We start from the raw sequence: 19,482 nt of genomic DNA, 5'->3' as shown, positions 1-19,482 counted from the left end.
TCCCATCCCCCTTCTCTGTGACATTTCTCTCCCTCCAGCTGTCTTTCCTTGGCACCAGTGCCTACAGTGGCACTAAACTTTTATACAAATTGCCTTTGCTCTGCTTCATGTTTCCAAAATTGGTTTCAATATCAGGCCAATTCAAGACAGTTTCACAAGCTTATATTAACTGTAGATCTAACCTAAAAGGAACACAATCCAGCTGGACTGGTACTGCGACCCCAATTTCAGGGTACTTCAACTTCTGTTCACTCATATGCAGAGATAGGTTTAGTGGGGAGAGGGATCGGTGCAGTGATTCCATCCCCTCCTGTGCAATATTATGTTTCTCTGAGCAGGACTACTCACTTTAGGCCAAGTCCTGAACGCTGTCATCAATCTAAAAAGGAGCACATAACCACACTCTGTAGGCTGGCTGGCCAGCCCTGCCCCAAGGAGCAGGTGAGCATCAGGCTATGAAGCGCTAGCAGCTGCCAATAGATCAGATCAGCAGAATGACCCAAGCACCAAGAAACCTGAAAGTAGAAACTAAAGTCAGGCAGATTTTGTCCAAAACATGGTCAAAGCCCTCTGGATGGAGGCTTACACAGAGACAGTCCACAAAGTACTTGTTGACGGGGACTTCAGTCTTCAAAGTCCTCACTCCGATCTCAATCCTGATCAGGGAGTACCCAGTAGGTGCGTTGTTCCTTTGTGTCCCACGGCTGTGGCACTTGTCACGCTGCAGAGCCGCCCACAAATGGACTTGAGCTGGCAGAGTCAGCAAGCAGGACGGAGGGCATGACCTGCCCCCTCGATTCAGAGACAACTGTGTCAGAGAACAAAAGCTGGTGACAGGACGTCCCTTTCCTGACAGCATTACTCCTGAATTTGCTGTCTCTGTGCAAGCAGCACTCCGGCATGTGATTTCCCACATTCTGCGAGTGTTCCGATAAAAATTGCTGCCTTCAGCCAAATGTTTAGTAACTCCTCTGATATCTGTGTATTAAAAATGACCGTGGGGGTGAGGGAAAGCAAAGCAAAGTGTAATGGTCTGAGAACACTAAGTGCAGTGCTGGACAAAGAAAAATTTTCCTTTCCAAATGCCACACGTGGATTTGTTGCAGGGACAAAATGGGCATGTAGGCACTGAAAAGCCCTAAGCAAAGACCTTTGTTTCATTTCTAGCCTTACCCAGAGTCTCTCTCCAGGACTTGAGCTGAGTCACTTCATCTTTCGGTGTTTCAAAAACATATATCAAGGTTGTATATTCCGAGTGGCAATTGTCTTTCATTATACCTGCACTATGCCCAGATGTCAGATGAAATCTCAAGGCACCACAAACAAAATTGGCAGAAACCAACATCATTTTGTAGCACTGTCATGAAATTATTTTTATGAACTACTAAGAATTTGCACTCACTAGTTTTAACAGGCTAAAAGCTTCCCAGCAATATGAACAAGATTGAATGAGCCTGAATGATGGATCTGGCTGTGTCAAAACTGCTGTGGAGCCCTGCTGCTCCCAGTACTGCCAACAGACAGCAAGGAGGAAAAGTAGCAACTGATGCTGCTGGAAGGTGCCACTCTTTTCTCAACACCAACTGTCTCTCCTTCATGCACTTTCTCTCAGACAGTTTTGGTTTTCCAGACTAGAGAGAACCTGGCTTTTTTTTTTTTTTTTTTTTAAAGAGCAATATAGTACCCTAGACAGCTTTGCTTTGAGCCAGCCCTAAGTAATAATATAATTATTTCTCTCTTCCCATATAGTCCATTGGGTTTACAGATTTACTGAGATGTCATCTGGCTGGCAGTTCATTATGCAGTGTTTCCTCCAGCTCCCATATAGGGCAGATTCCAGGCAACAGATAGAAACATCTGTACCACCCTTTGTTTTTCAATTCCTTGACATCGCTGCAAAAAAAAAAAAAGGGAAAACTGCAAGAAGCCTCAAGAATTCAGTATTAACCTAGAGAAAAGACATCCAGTTCTGGAAGCACCAAATCAATAAAAGAAGCTTCCCAGGTGGAGCACAGAAAAGGGGGAGGGGGTCAAGTATAGACCTCTGAACTAATAGGTAATGAAGAAACACTTACATTTTGATCAGGGCAGGCCAAAGAAATTATACTGACTGCTTTCCAAGACAGAGACTTTCACAGACTTTATTCCATTCTGCTGGTATGCAGAGAATGTTGGTAGAAAGGCACCCAAAGTGTCCCACCCTCAAAATCTGCAAGATGCTTTCAGTCAGATCTGGGTACTGAAGTCACCTCAGCTTGAATGTTAAAAAGTGGCAAAAGAGAATTCTCCTATCCGTTCCTGCCCATTCCACGTTCAAGCTTGTCTCATAGCTAACAATGTCTTCTCCATTCTTTACTACTTCCTGAACTTGCTATATCACTTCAATTCTTGTTTTCACTCTTTTTACACCTCCTGTTTTGTTATAGTTCCTAGCCTACAATTCCCCTTCTCCAGTCACTGTCTTCTCAGAAATCACTTTTCCTTCAAACATTTCTCACCCTTCCTCCTACAAGCAGCTGTGCTGTGTGTCATCATCTAAGCATGACTTAGACCAGAGGCTTTACAGTGCAAAGAACAGGTCTTATTTATGTTTGTGAATCCTTGCCTAACTTTATGCTGCTGTATAAATGTTTAATAGATAATAATGCATTTGCTGGAACAAGCTGTGCACTATTGCCCAGTGAGACTGGTTGGATACAATCCTTGCTGACTGTCAGAAGCTTCTGGAATTAAAAATAAAAGGAGCTGTTTGGTGACACTACAGTTTCAAAGCTAAAGGATGCAACAGTTGAAGTGATCTAATCAAACATCATAGCACTGGAAATGGCCCTACCTACCCCTTCCATGTTTGAATCAGATTAGCATCTGGCAGCTCAGCACTATGGACACAAGACTATGCTGAGCTACAACCACTGCGTCTTATCTCCTTTATGTTCTCTCCCTCCAGACCCCCATGTTAATGTAATTTCAAGCAAATATTTCAAACCTCTGCTTTCTCTTTAATGTTGGTTGAAGAGACAGGAATGGTCCTCTTCATTTTTCACACTGCTCCCGGCATGATTCTTCTCTGGGTTTGACTGTGTTGTGTCCTGTGTTAGAATTAATTGTGAAAGAGAAACCCCAGTTGCAGATCGGATGCATAGTTTTTATTTCAGTGACCAAGTAGGAGCTGGGTGACTCATCACTGACACCACACAAGCAGTGAGTGCTCAAACAAACAGGGAATGTACAATGGCTTGGCCTCAGGGCCAATGAATAAAATGTGGCGATGCTAACGGAGCAAACCCAATGGGGCAGCAGAAGTGTCAGGCCTTCATGTTACCTAGTGCTCATGGAGGCGAACAGACCACATCAGAAATTTCCACAACCTGTACAAAGATAAATCTTTGGAGTTTGTTCTCTCTATATCAGGTGGCTCCTAATGGCGAAGCTGGCGATGGCAAGCCTTATTCCATAATCTCAACAGTCTGTGCACAGTTGACATGAAATCCAGGGTGTCCTGGTTTCAGCTGGGATAGAGTTAATTTTCTTCCTAGTAGCTGGTACTGTGCTGTGTTGTGGATTTAGGAGGAGAATAATGTTGATAACACACTGATGTTTTAGTTGTTGCTGGGCGGTGCTTGTACTAGAGAAGGACTTTTCCAGCTTCCCATGCTCTGCCGGGTGCGCAAGAAGCCGAGAGGGGAGGGGGCACAGCTAAGACAGCCGATCCAAACTGGCCAAGGGATGTTCCATACCACATGACATCATGCCCAGTATATTAACTGGGGGGATTTGACTGGGGGGAGGCAGCAATCATGGCTCAGGGACTGATGGGATGTCAGTCAGCAGGTGGTGAGCAGTTGCACCTCTTGTTTTTCCCCAGGTTTCACCTCCCCCCCCCCCCGCCCCACCTTGTTTTCATTATTTTAAAAAATTATTAAGCTGTTCTTATCTCAACCCAAGAGTTTTCTTACTTTTGCCCTTCTGATTCTCTCCCCCATCCCACTGCGGGGAGGGGAGCAAGGGAGCGGCTGTGTGGTGCCCAGTTGCTGGCTGGGGTTAAACCACAACACAGGGATATAAAGAATCACTGTTGAAGCATGCTCATAGGGGTTCTGAAACAAGGAGTGCTGGATGGTGCCCACCCGGCCATCTACCTGCAATGCTGCAGACTAGGGTCAGGACCTCTTTCTTATTCATTTTAAATACCGTTTCATTAACAGCACTCTTGATATTTCAGCCTTGAAAGAGATTTGACTAAGTGATGAATTGGGAATCTTTTCACAATTGTCAGCGTGTGTTAGAAAAGGAGCTGTATCCGATGGAAGCAAGTCTAAAATTAAGCAAAAGACAACTCTATTAGGAAAAATTCCTGCAACAGTGAAATCTATTGGACTTTACACAGTTCATTCAGTGGCACAAAAAATACTCTACCACTTCAGTCTTTTAAAAGCAGTACAAAAATATACTGCAGGGAACACGGCTGTATCAGCATGGCAGTAAAGCAGATGAGCTAATAACCCTCTCTTCTCTCATTTTCAGGGTCATGCATGACAAGATGTCAGTACTAGCCAAAATTTATTTACCTGTGACCAACACAGTTTTCAGAGTTTGGGTTTGGTGTAAATTAATATCTCTCTGGGAGGAAAGGTGTGTACCATTTATCAAGTGAGAAGTATTACCATTCCGAAGGAGGGGCAGGGAGGGACAAAGCTACTTAAAATTAGAGACAAGGCCTTTCAGAAAAACCAGAACAGAACCACTTTAGAAAGTCTGCCCCCATATGACTGGAAGTTGAACTCTTTACAGAAATTCCCAATCAGTGGCAAGTGTTCAGCTCTTGAGACAAAAAAACACCAAAACCTGGCCACAGATATCTACCTATTGTTACTGGTGTCAAGAACACTTCCCCCAAAGATATAAACATTTTCATGACCTTTTCAGCTCATCCAATATCAGAGCTTACATGTGAGAGGATTTTCACATGAAAGCTGTGCTCTGCAAGACCGAACTACTTAGTAGAATCAAACAAAAATGGGGAGGGGACCCTTGAACAGATTAAGTTAAAATCACACTGTTATTCTACCTGATGAGAGACCACAATAAAAAAACCAAAACCAAACCAAAACACACCACCAAAACAAACAAACAAAACAAGCCCAAAAAACCCCACCACTTTTAAGCAGAAGAATGTAAAACTCTAGATGAAGTCCTCATTGTCTGAGCAACATTATTTTCAAAATGTCTGTTGTATTACCAGCTGGACAAGTGGTACAATGCCTTCATGCTTAAATGTGCTGGTTTGGCTGGGATAGAGTTAATTTTCTTCACAGTAGCTAGTATGGGGCTCTATTTGGATTGGTGCCGAAAACGGTGTTGATAACCCAGGGATGTTTTCATTATTGCTGAGCAGGGCTTACACAGAGTCAAGGCCTTCTCTATCCCTCACCCCACCCCACCAGCGAGTGGGCTGGGGGTGCACATGGGGTTGGCAGGGGACACGGCTGGGACAGCTGACCCCAACTGACCCCAGGGATGTCCCACACCATATGGCATCGTGCTCAGTATATATAAAGCTGGGGGAACAAGGAGGAAGTGGGAGGGATGTTTGGAGTTACGACATTTGTCTTCTAAAGTAACCGTTATGCGTGATGGAGCCCTGCTTCCCTGGAGGTGGCTGAGCACTTGCCTGCCCATGGGAAGGAGAGAATAAATTCCTTGTTTTGCTTTGCTCGTGTGCGTGGGTTTTCCTTTACCTGTTAAATTGTCTTTATCTCAGCCCACAAGTTTTCTCACTGTTATTGTTCCCATGCTCTCTCCTATCCCTCCAGGGAGGAGTGAGCGAGTGGCTGTGGGGTGCTCAGTTCTGGCTGGAGTTAAACCACAAGATTAATGAAAACTAATCTGAAGCAAAGAGGAGAAGATGGAGATTTGTTTGTTGTTTTGTTTTGCCTCTAAAGGGTTTCGAATACCCAAACATCAAAAGAATAGTTAACTAAGCAACTAATCTTACAGGACAAATTCAGAGCTCAGAGCTTGTAGGAACTGCAAACCTGTTGCTGAGAGCATACACACACACACACACACACACACACACACACTGGTTTTGTCAAAGAATTCGGATCTAATTTTTAAAAATTTATTTCTGTAGAAACCATAAAACTTCTTTCATAGCCATTTTGCTTTGTCTCTAGTTCCTTTAACAAAGCTCTGACTCAGAATAATTTGCATTCATTCTAGTACTGAACAGATTTATGATAACTTGTATATTCACAGAAGAGTCACATCTTCAAACAGTTTCAAGGATGAACTGCTAAACCTCAGGGACTAAAAAGCCCTTTATGATTGGGGTCAAGCTAGGCATTTAGGTTCAAAAATAATAAATAAATCCATTTGGAGACAAAGGCCTATTGTATACCACTCTTCCAGGAAAAACCACGGGTGGCTGAGAATTACTTGGGAAAACTTTGTGTAAATTAATACTGCATCATTCTCAGTTCTTTCTTTCACACTGAAAAGAGGGGTCTATGGAGGGGGAAAAGCATTGGTGAGTTCACACAGGGTCAGGGAATATCTGGCTTTCCAAATGCAGAACTAGAAAACATTCACAGTTCTTGGGACACTGAAAGAGAGAACCAGCACCCTCCCTGCCCACGGCTCATTGAGAACCTGGGGTACCATCAGCTCCAACTACAAGGTGTGGGGGCGGGGAGTGTTTAAAAGGTACGGTGGGGAATACAAACTGCAGTAGTCAAAGCTTCAGTGGTGTGATGGGTCAAAGTAACCACTTCCCGACCTCTGCTCAAAAGGAAGAAAAAACAACAAAGATACAAAATAATCAGCCCCACTGTTCTTCGTCATACATTGCTGTTTCTGCTACCAGGCAGACACTGTCAAGCTGACATTTTGGAGTTCATTAGAAAACACAGAATTTTACTCAGGAATTTTGCAGTGTCCTATAGAATTATATGGAAATTAAGCACTAGGCTACATAGGACAAGGGGTAATGGTTTTAATCTAAAAGAGGGTAGATTTAGGCTAGATATAAGAAGAAAATTTATTACGATGAGGGTGGTGAAACCCTGGCACAGGTTGCCCAGAGAGGTGGTAGATGCCCCATCCCTGGAAACATTCAAGGTCAGGTTGGACGGGGCTCTGAGCAACCCGATCTAGTTAAAGATGTCCCTGCTCACTGCAGGGGGTTGGACTAGATGGCCTCTAAAGGTCCCTTCCAACCCAAACTATTCTATGATTCTATAGTTCTTTGCATTAGTTCAGAAAAACCATAGAAGCATCATACTATATTATGGGCTTTTACAGTAATGTTTATAGAAAAAAACCCTACTCTTTATTCTTAACTCTGCAATCATATGTTAACAATTATTGTCACAAAAGCTATTGCAGTTCTTCCAAGTCATACAACAAACTAGACAGCAGGGACAGCTTTGAACCTTTGAACATCAGGTTCTTATTTATTATGTTATCCCATTTTTAGGTCAGAATTTTACACAACTGCTGAAAGCACTTCCTCTATGTCAGGCAGTTCTGGTAAAACTGCTTCAGGTACCAAGCTGCTGAGTAGGAGCAGTACAACCTTGATTCAGTCCTTAATTAGAAAACAGGAACTTCTTACAGAGAGCTAGGAAGGCTCACAGACTTGGCAAAGGAAGGACACCGTGCTTCCATTATACCACATTATTTGCCCAGGAGTGATAACTGAGTTAGGGGAATCACGTTAATTAACAGACAGAGGACGTGATTTTGAAGTCAGTGTGGACCTGCTCTTAAATAGTTCTGTTCTTGTTCAGGAGTCTCTGAAACCAAGTGTTTACCCATGACCAGGCAACCCAACCTTGAACATCACTCGCAACAGCCAGTGCAAGCAGGATGGCCACTGTTGTACGCGTTAACCTGAATTCTCAAGCTTAGTTCTGATTCAATGCGACTTTCTGGGGAAGACCTTTGTATTGTGTTTAAAATATTGCATTAAAAAATCAAGGAAGTGGTGGTCTTCTGCCAATAGCTCAGAAAAGTGAGTTTCAAAAAGTTTCCATACTACATTTGAGATGAATACTGGGGATAGTAACAGTGCATGAAGTCCATACCTTTGGCCGCGCTTGGAGAAAGAGAAGCCACAGTTCTGCAGGTATGTTCTGGACTCTTCCTGGAAAAGAAAGAAAACCAGTAGTATTACAGAATGCAATAATCTAATGCCGCTGTTAGAAAAATGAACTATAAAATGTTCTCTCAGTCTAAAATAAAAGAAACCACCACCCTGGGGTCTGCTAGAAAAAAACTGACAGTTATTTCTAGCCTGCCTACTTCAAGTAGTATTGTTATTTTTTTCAAAGCTAAGAGTAACCATTTGTCCATGAATCAGCTTTTATGAGTCAAGAGCCCCCATGTCTAGATGAAACCCAAGGCAACATCATCTGTGTTTATTATTCTGTAAAGAGAAAAGAGTGCCAAATGTCCTGCAACACCCACTTTAGCCACTGAAATCCAGAGAACTGAATGTCGTGCTGCTGCTGCTACCATTTGGAGGCAGGAATATGTTTTGATTTAACACATCAGACACAGGCTCACTGGTGACAAGAAGGTACTGGATTCCATAACAGGCAAAAATAGAACCAAATATGAAAACGCTGTATGCAACTCAGATTAACTTCTACGCGTCATCTTTGAAATTTTTCAAGAGTGTTCTAAACATTCTAAAAATACCATGGAAGTTGGTAAATTGTTACATTCCTCTAGCTTGTCACATAAATGGCAGCTTGACTGATGTATACAGATGTTCTAACACTACTCTTACCCTGTTGTGTTTAATACAAAGTTACATGTGAGTCAGGACTAGGACAAAAGTTCTCAGGTGCAGAGAAGTCTGCTTTACAACTGTGGCCATCACTATTTCGGCAGTTGTCTTCCTACTTGCCAAGGACACGGCCTGTGGATATGGATATGTAGGGATACAGTGGGTGTGCCACAGAGCCAGTTCCCTCCTGTGGGCATTATGCTGCTGCTTCTCCATCTTGTAGTCTCTCAGGGAAGTGCCTCATCCTGCCCAAATAGGTTGGCCTTTGCCTGTCCCTTCCTGCAGGTCTCCCTGAGAATCAATTGAGAGCAGAGCTGCCCAGAAAGACAGATCTGCAAAAGCTATTTAGAGTATTTCAATGGGATCTATGCCCCGTAGAAGATCTGGTTTCAGGATCTCTGCTCCAGGTTAAATCTAGGTTTTTCTCACCTCGTTAAGGCCATATAGTGGGAACGCACCTGCCAAACTCCCCAGCTGCAACAGGCACTTCTCTATATGTTTTCAAGAGCAGGCAACAGCAGCTAGGGAATTCATTCTCTGCTGCTGCCACCAAGGATAAATGATTACAAATACCAGCAAGTGGCAGAATTCAACTCCGAGTCCAGTGTGAATGATACAAGCAGGGCCCATGCTCCAAGCTGTCTTACACCCTGTGCTACAGAGCCTCAGGACAGGTAGAGCTCACAGTTTTGCATCATCATTGTATTTGAATCCCGATAAGGGAACGTTTATGCCTTCTGTATACTCTCAATGAAAAGCTGCCAGTTCTCAATACAGAAGAAGGTGCTTTTCAAAACTGAAAAGTTCCTCCCTGCTTCTTTGTTTGCTTCTCAAATGGTAGATCAGTAGGTACCTCTGGATGGGGAAAGACACTAGCTTCCCCTGCCACATAGGAAGGGCACTATAGGATGAAAAGTATTCATTCAGCTGGATATATCATTTCCCAACTTCCTCCTCTCATCCTGGAAGTTTTATGTGGGAGTTGGGACAGCTGTAGTCCTGAAACTGAGGTGGAAAAACCCGAACATCTCTCCAACACACCTTCTGTCACCGGAAAGGGCTCCTGCCTACATTGGTAGGTAACTCCTCACATCAAATATGAGTCCATCGTCCTGTGTAGTAGAAGTCCTTCTGGGGAGCTGCTCTACACTAGAAGCGCGGCACACCACTGCTTTTCTATCCTACTGTTCCTTTCTCAGTCACAAGATTTATGCACATGTTGGTATATTCTTGTATGTACTCCAGTCAGTGAGGAATCTTTCCCTCCCCAGAGTGTTGCTCTGGGGAGTAAGTAAAATTCCCATCAACTTTCCTACCTCTTCCTGATCTTAGAAACCAACCCCTCTCACCAGCTACTTGAGCCTAGAAGTAAGGGCTAGAGCTCTAGGAACACCTCCATCCCTCTTCTCCCCATCTTTTCAGGTTCTGAGCCCCATTTTGCTCAAGATTCAATAGATCAAGCCCACCACACTGGATATCCAACCCATAACCATCCATAACACTGTTGGGTATACCAACCAGATGTCATGTGGTACCACTGATACCTAAAGTCCCTTCCACTGGCAGAGACTTTTTGCCTGCACGTCTAGCCTGGCTGGCTGTCTTCCTGTGCCATTCAGCTCTTAATTTCTCTCTTACTGTCTGTAAAGTGGAAAAAGTAACATATTTGGGCACTATAATGTGCTGACATCCCTATAGAGGAACTCAAATAAAGAAAAAATAGAGACACACTAGCAGTGGCACAGCTGTATCTTCCCTTTCTATCCTATACTTGCTCCGGATAAAATCCTCTGTCCAACACCTATCTTTTAGCTACGGGACCAACCAAAGCCACTAAAGTCATAATCTGACTTTTTCATCCTCTAATGCCAGCGCTATTATGGAAAACACAGAGGTTACTTTTTTTTTTCCCCCATATTAATTTATGAGGGGCAAATGCTGACTACACGTTGCCTGTAATGTGTCAAACTTGGATTGTTTACAAAGAGCACAGAAGCATTTTGACTTAAACAGTACCTACCATCAGCCACACTTCACAAATAAATGCCTCTGAAAATAGAAATGAAATTTAAAAAAAAGGTCCTGGATATTTTTGGCTAGAATATAGAGTCAAAGGCTGAGAACAGTGAGATATATATACCTTGATTCCAGCAACATTACTCAAAGAAAATCACAGACTTTCCATACATCACAAGACAGGAGAATGCCCAAGTATAATGGAGCAAACGAATAACAGTAATAGTGAGTGTTGCCATTAGACAAGTAACTCTGACATGAACCATTCTTATCTAATGTTAATTCAAAGCACCAAAGGACTGTTGTTTCCATTGGTTTGCAACAGAGGAGAAATTCTTTGAGAGTCCAATTAAGTTCAGTCACTAACACATGCTTCCTACGGATATCCCCGAGAATCAGACACACATTACAACCACATTCCTAACAGCTAGGAAGTCAGTAACAGCAAAATGAAATTCTGCTTTTAAACTGGTGATTTACAGCTTGAAGAAAGTATCCAGGATGCCACCTGCTCCCTGCAAAATGGTCTGGTGAGGGCAAAATACACACAGATTTCCTTTCTGGCAAGCAAAATGGTCTAACTTTTGCTTAGGTGGCAGCCATGCAGCTTCCAAACAGCTTGAGCAAGATGAGAGTACAGTATCTGAATTATGAACTTTTAAATCTAGTAGTATGCAATATATACGGAACATATGTTCCGACTGAGGCCCTATTTTAGGGCTCAAGTAAATTTTCTAAGTGATTTGCAAGTGTGAAATGCTTGGATATCCAGGTAGGAGTAGCAAAAGTATGTATCTTAGATACCATCAACAAAGATGCTACAATACTGGAAGTTGCTGGACATAGAAGGACATATTCTGGCCAACCTTCCCTGCGTCTTATGCAGAAATCTCATTCATAACTATTCTACTTCATTGCCCCCTCCCAAACCATCCTTTGTAGTACTTCTTAATTACTGTTCACCACGAACTTTTCATTTTTCACTTGTGCTCTGTTCAACCACTCAGCTGATGCTTCTGTCACACCTGTTAAGCACTTTAGCAGAACTAGTTAAAATACCTGGCAGAGGTCTTCCTGGTATCTGACAAATCTGAACAGTATCCTGTATTTAAATCCCAGGAGGAAGCTTAAAAAGACATGTTTTGTAACCTAATATGAACTATTCCGTGACAGAAAGGGTAAGAACATTTCCCTGTTCTTTGATTTTGATGGAGTGAATGTTGTCCTGATTTTACTGCATTGAGCATCAACTGCTGAATGTCTGCCCACCTCTAACCACATCATGTCTTCAGGTGGACGACACGTCTCCTTGCCCCTTGTTCTTTCCTTCCCCAGAGCGCGTGGCTCAGTGATACAGAGGCAGGATTTAAGCAGTGCCCACTCTCACAGGGTGCCAGAGGTGATGTGGGGATCAGCCAGGCGGGTGGGATGCAGAGATTGGTGCCAGGCTGTTCAAAATTTCACTCTTCATTGTAGCTACATGCTGGGCTTTTTGATTGAGAGAAATAATTCAACTGTAGAATTATTATTAAACAGCTCACTCCTGAATATCTCAGGCAAAGTTTTAAGACCCATGTAAACACAGGTTCTTTCCAAAATGAGCTCCTGCCTTGTGAAACAGGACCAGTGGGCTAAAGAGAACTTGGTACTGGCCTGTACTATTTTGAGCACTGTGAAGGTGTTTCAAACTTAAAGTTTTACATAGATTCTGGAATGACTGCACTTTTTAACCCTTCCAGGGAAAGGCTATGGTGAGGTCCATGGAATAAGCACTAAAACTTTCTGGAGCTCAACTCCGTAGCTCAAGCATGCTGACAAACAGGATCCACATTTATATAAATAAAAATAATATTAATAAAAAATAAATATAAGTGCTCACACTATACAGAAGCACATGTTTATTAGAGAACAAAGAGCACATATACCCATTCTTCTACCCACAAGAGTCTAACTCGGTGTCAGTTTTTGCCTGCAAAAATTAGTCTGGCACATCAAAGGACGGCTGCTGTGCCATTTGAAATGATGTGAAGGCTGCCATTTTCCACACACCTCCTGTGAAGGAGAAACATGCCCAGTTCTGCAGCGTACATGATGTCATGTACCACAGAGTCAGCATCCATGTCTGTAAAACCTGAGTGCAGGGGAGAAATGAGGAAGGAGAGCTAACAGAACAGAGTGTTACTGCCTCTGCGATTTTGGAGCACTTGTCTCTCCTCATCACAAATTAAGTCCCTGTGCAAGGCACTGAATGTGTAACCCACAGTGTACAATTAAATTATATAATTTTCTCAACTTAGTCACTGACTTTCCATGCCTCTTTAAACAAAAAGGCAGGAAGACCATGAAGAAGCACAGCAGCAGCGTTGCTGTTGAAAGGTCTTAGAACAAATACGTTTTTGGAAAAATGACTTAAGCAATACAAAGAAGAACAGAAGACTGCAAAAGAAAGCCGATGATGAAGGGACATTTCTTCCCCCCTGTAGCCTTATGAGGACTGTAATACTAGCAACCAGCGTTGTTCAAAAGCATGTGTAGGAGTATAGGGGGAAGAAAGGATAGCATTGTTTATAGTACATAGACACAAAGACTGCAGCAGGATCCAAAGGAAAAGAAGAATAAGTTCTGTGCAAGAACGGAAGAGCGAAAGGAAATGGGTAGGTAAGGACAATTGTAGGATTTGTACAGTACAGAAGAGAATCCCTTCCATGTAGGACGCAATTTCTTCCATGGAAAAGATGTTTCATCCATGGAGCTGGATGACATAACTCCTCTGGAATAGTAACCTTTCAATGTTTGTTATCTGTGGTTCTGTTACTAAACGGGTTGTGGTTCTTCTAATTAACACTTTATCAGCTAAAAAGTAAAAACATTCCTTGCATCAATCTATTTAGTCTTATGTCACCTTTATGAGATGGGTATCAATCAAGACTGAAAGGAATGTCTGGTGTGAATCATAAATACTCTAAAGAGTTCTCAAAGTATGAATACCCAACACTTTCTGAAAATAAACTTCCTGGAATAAGCTCCTGGGTCACTTAGTATCAGTTAGCCTTTCTGATATCCTGGCCATTTCCCCTCTTTTATAGCTAACAAAATGTTGGTGCACAGAGGCACTGGAGAGCTTCTTTAAAGGAAGGCTTATTTACAAACCTGAAAGAAGGCAGTTGGTTTTTCGCCAGTTGTCAAGCACTTCAGGTCTCACTAGGAAAATTACATCCCACCTGCAGAATGCTATAGAACAGTTTGAATACCTATTATAAAGCTTCTAATAAATCCCACAGAATGTCAAACAAATGCCCACAAAACCCCCACTGCATGCATCTAGAGCCCACACAAGCTTCTCTATGGACAGATTAAGGAAAGCAGTCTGCTTGTTGACCTGCTTAAGTATGACATTAATTACTCAGTCCACAAGTGTTAAAATACTGTCCTAACTGAATTGTGTCAGGACCAGAAACACATGCAGAGCCCATATTTTTTGACTAATGACATTCTTTTATCACAATTATTTCTATATGGACTCCTTCTCTATGGCACCAGGTGAGTTAACCAGGCTGCCACTTATCCATGGTTTTCTGTGGACTGCTTCAAGGATGTCCATGAAGAAAAGCAAGGCTGCTTTCAACAGGGTTAAGTCAGGCAGGCAGGGACCTGGGGCTAACAAAAAGTCTGAAAGGGTCCACATACAGAAGTGTTAAAAAACAATTATTTACACAGACATTATATTAATTATTGCCCTGAAAGTAATTCCATTAAGCCTCTATATGCAATCTAAATATTCACACCATTATTTGGTGCTATCAGAACACCTAAATCATCTGGAAATGCAACCTGTAGTGAAACAAAAATACACCAAAATAAAGTGAAGCAGGATCCCCAGGATTTGACAGACCTGTGACAAGCATCTAAAAGAAATATATCTCACCACTAAACTTTTTTCATGTTACTTCCAACTGATTTTTGACACTGGAACTGGCTTTTAATAGATGCAAAGATGATAAATGTCTCATTACCAAAAATAAATCCGTCTGTTAAGGATGACAGAGAGGCAGAAGCACTGCACTGCCTATTATGGTATCGAGCCACAGATTTCACTCCCTCTGCTATATGCCCATTAATTAAAAATCTGACAAGCTCTTCCAAAGAATTTCTAAGCTTCTTTGGTCCTCTCTAACTCCTCCATAATTCTTTGTATATATAAACATGTCAGGCCTGGAAAGAAGTGGGGCATGCACATAATTTACCACAGGGCTCTTTTTCTGTTCAAATACAAATACTGGTAAGGAAACAATAACAGACAAAGGCAGATTAATGCAAGAAATTAATGCAACAAATGTGCCTGCAATTCCCCATTCAGTCACCAGATGAAGCTGCTTAAAACACCAGCATGTTTGTCTGCCTTTCTGACCACAGAAACCTTGTATGTCTATGCCAGAACTGGATGCATCAGCTCCCAGTGAGCTAAATCACTTTGCATTACAGCCTCTGTTTCATGAACATACGAGGCACTACTTTAATAGGAAATGGTAGCTTGCTTTAGCAATAATAGTATGTCTCACAGAGTCATAATGCAGTGAGGCCTTTGTTCTCTTTGCAGCGTGTTGCCTTTGCAAAATTCCCTCCCCATGGTCAGGCAGAGCAGCCATGTTATTCTCACAATTGATATAACATGGACAGACCTCTCGCGCTGTCAAACACACATACTCGTGCTCATAGATAGCCATACTCACAGATTTCTGCCTTTTCTACTTGTTCTCCTTTGATGAGATAAAAATCACCCCACAAAGCAAAACTGCACATCTGTGCAATCAGAACAGTTGTTCAGACTTTCAAACAGTCACACTTTCAAACAAACAGCCTGGAAAAAACTTCTCTCGGATATTGCTGTTTATGAGGTTCAAAGCTACATGCGAATGTAAAAACCGAAGCACAGAAGGCCTTCCACCATACAATACAGAAAATGTGATCCTGAGTTTTACTCAGCTATTCATTTGTCCTCTAAAGCAAATCCAGTTGAAGCAATGCTTCACTGACATGCGGGAGGGCTAGATAGCCTAATAGGTCTCTCTCACCTCTAAGCAATTCTTGCCTTGCATGGCTTGCTTTTATTGACTTATCTTACTGGCTGTTTGTGGGCAGAAGCACACACCTCAGTGCAAATGCCAAGACTTCTCGTGCTTTGGGATACTATTGTTCAAATACAAGTAATTGGAATTAAAACAAAACCCATCATTTTACTTCTGAAGGATTAACTCCATATCACCATGCATAGTTTTTACATATACATTTATATATACAGTGAGAAGCTTCAGTAATACCACTGTGTAAACATTAACTAATCTAGCCCTTCCAGTTCAGGGTCATAGGCTTTACTGCTCCTGCTTCACCACAGCTGATATCTGAGCTGCTCCGCAAAGATGAGAGCTTCAACACCTTGAGCAGGGATTCCCAGTGCACTGAGGCAGAAGTCCTGACATGCGAGACAACCCGTAAGAAAGGATAAATATGTATTCTGAATACATCGATCTGTTAAGAGTGAAAGATCATCAAAACCATTTCCTTCGTGCACCTTTTTATCTCAGCAGAGACTGGTAGTAACATTTCAAGTCAGCAGAAGAAAATGCTACATTTGCAGCCTTAGCTAATTAGCTCCTCAGCTAACACAAATGGGGGTGGCTACATGTCTTCTTAACCCAAGAGGAACCCCAATTCCGAGTATGCCTTAAGGAGTTACTGTAGCATCAACATCAAATCACACCATTTATTAACATTGCCTTTCTGACTAAAAGAGCAAGCAATGGAAGTTCCACTTCTAAACCAAAGCACAGAGAGGGGTGTGGTGTGGAATTAACCTCTTACCTTGGAAAAAGACCTTATTACACATTTCAGCGCTAATTCAGCACATGAGATTCTTCCCCCAAGTCTATCACCTGGTAAGGAGAAGCAGCCTGGGTGAGAGCACTTAAGAAATAGAGGACTCCCAATTTCCAGCTATTAACCATGTTAAAAGGACCAAGCAAGCTGTAGTTTTAAAAGTTAAGCAGCAAAACTTAACTACAGGAAAGGAAAATCTGCTTTCACTGCTTGGAAATGCTCCTGGTTTTTCCAGTGGGAACATTCAGTAGTACATGTTAATATTTAACTCTGTGTGTTTTCCAGTATTACACTAGTCTTCCTCCAGGGACGCAGGGGAAGGCAGCGGCACAGCTGAAATGTTACTCCCCTTTAAAAACAATAGAAGCGACCATCACAGAAAAGAGAAATCAGCAACAGAAAATGCATAAAAAAGGAGAAAAGTTTCTGAAAAGAAATCTTCTGTATCACACATCACAAGAACAGCTTAACGAAACAGCAATTCACATAGATAATAAGTGATGAAAAAGACATTAATAAAAATCGTCAGCTGTCCTTACAGCTACTTGGAGAGCAACAGTACTATGATATTTGATGACTTAGCATTTCTAAAAGTGCAACAGGTCAGTCTGAAGAAAATCTTCAAACATTGGCCAGTGAACACCTGCTCCTATCTATAGCCTTGCTGCTCCTGTCTGCCAGGGTGAACATCACCTGCTCAGTCAGGGATGCCCCAGCCACCCTACTGCAAGGCATCCTTACCATCTAGTTTTCTCTAATCTACTCACGAGAAGCACCTTCCTTCTGCCTGCCAATTTTTGCTGCTTTCACCCACGTGTTTTTCAAGTCCATTTCCTTGTTTTCTGAGTTAGCTAGAAACAAAACTTTCAAACTAAATGCCGAAAGGAATCTCCCCACACTTAGTGAGACACAAGGAGGAAACAACTGGATGTTCAGAGATGGTCGCACCTGTTGTCCTCTGGTGAACACATGCCCCACATCCTCCCTTGTGCCAGAGCACAGGGGTGTAGGATAGTCACAGCCCTGTTCTTCAAACAGACTAGGCAAGAGGACACGGTCCTGACATTTCTAATGGAAATCAGTGGTACCTAGGGGTGACTGTCACCTTTGAAAGCAGAGACATGCTGTTTTGGTGCTTTGAAGACTCTGGACAGAAAAAGCCTTTAATGTTAGAAAACACAATGAGTGAATAAAAGTTGGCATGCATTTTCTGATGCCAGCCTCATTGTAACAAGATGCAGAAGGAAAGACAGTACTCCTACAGACAGTAAAAACCTCATCATATCAGTGCCTTCTATCCCCCACCATTATATTCAGCATCTTTGAGTGGGTGGTATTATGCAGCCTTTCACACCTGACCTCTTAAAATTAACATCTCAGACACGATAGATCCTTTACCCACCTACATCAGTAATTAATTCGCAAGGGAGCAAGTGCATTTGTTACGTGTAATGTAACTTTATCTGGGGTATTCCAAAGAAGGAAAAAGAGCTGACGTAATAAACGCAGTAACTTATATTTTAAGGGAGCTGCTGTAAATGAAAGAACACCACCTGTGACAGCTTGAGGCAGCCCCAGACAAACAGAATTTTTTGTGTCACCCAGGGACAGTGCATTGCATATGGCTTCCCCATCTCCAGCTGCAACACTGAGTAACTAAGTGGCGAAGCAGACACAATTTATACTTTCCACGACTCTTGGATGCTAGCACTAAAATCTGCTTTCAAACCAATGGAACTGTACCTTATAGTAATTTCATATTAATTCTACATGAAAAGCAGGATAGGTCAAAATAAGTTTAAAGTCTTTCTTATGGGCAATAGAGTCTGTTGTGCACTTGTGGAAATCCTAGAAAGTAGGAGACCGTGACTCATGACTGAGACGAGTCTAGACTCGATCACAAGTACAAATAATTGAATAATCATATAGGAAGATTTTCTGTAATTAAAGATGAAAATTACATCCTATCAGAGCAGCAGAATTTAATATTCTCTTCGTGCTGATGTATGAAGGACAAAGCAGTAAGAAAAAGGTCCAAGAAAGTAACCAAAAATGTATATGGAACCAAGGAGATGTAGAGGATGCTTGAGGAGCTACACCACCACAGAAAACAAAACCCATTCATTTAGGAAATAAGACTGACTGCTGATATCTCAGATGCGAGTTTGAAGGCTTCAGTTTGTACTTGAGCCTGAAACATGAAAAACACTATTTCAGTTGCCAAATCTGGTACTTGCTTAAAGGGCCTGTTTACTCAGCTGAGGCATAACTGCTGAGAAACATGGCCCAGCAAAGGTCTGTTCCCCCACACAGTGACTAGGTAACCTTTTCTAAGGATTTATCTTATGCTGCATATAGGCAAACAAGGCCTCACTGAGCTTCAGAGAGTCCTCCCAGATGTCTCTTCCACTCAGGGTTTAAATGCATAGTGTTCAGATTATAAGCAGACAGCATACATGGGACATGCTGTCTCGCCCCAAAATACAGTCAAATCCACACCAGGCAAGGTCAAAATTTCCCCAGTCCTTCCTTGCTGTATTACTAAGCAATTAAACAAACTGTATAAACTATACTCTAAACCTTCATCCTCAAGTTAGTTGATCCTGTGATTCATCCACTCAAGCTACTCAGTTAAGACTGATTGACTGTCAGAAATAAAAAACAAACAAACATAAAAACCACCAAACCAACCAAACTCAAAGCAAAACACATCAGTCTATTATTTCAGAGAGAGAGCAGAAACCATTCCCAACTCTCACGCCTATGGTAGAATTAGCAAATCATCTGCAAGAGTGAAT

At 42.2% G+C, this 19,482-nt stretch overlaps 1 protein-coding gene across 14 annotated transcripts in view; it reads right to left on the bottom strand.

Moving 5' to 3' along the window:
• The window catches only part of SORBS1 (sorbin and SH3 domain containing 1), a 218,975-nt gene that overhangs the window by 123,128 nt on the left and 76,365 nt on the right, over window positions 1-19,482 (bottom strand). For 13 of the 14 annotated variants that reach the window (XM_064463610.1, XM_064463609.1, XM_064463620.1 and 10 more), the window contains exon 2: window positions 8,088-8,146. The gene's annotated coding sequence lies outside the window, so the exon portion shown is untranslated. Of the gene's footprint in view, window positions 1-2,986; window positions 3,090-8,087; window positions 8,147-19,482 lie in introns of all 14 variants that reach the window. The other variant, XM_064463611.1, reaches the window with a different exon arrangement.

This window comes from Phalacrocorax carbo, chromosome 12 (genome assembly GCF_963921805.1).
Source record: "Phalacrocorax carbo chromosome 12, bPhaCar2.1, whole genome shotgun sequence".
Taxonomy (NCBI): Eukaryota; Metazoa; Chordata; class Aves; order Suliformes; family Phalacrocoracidae; genus Phalacrocorax; species Phalacrocorax carbo.
This window is presented reverse-complemented; position numbering and strand designations above follow the sequence as displayed.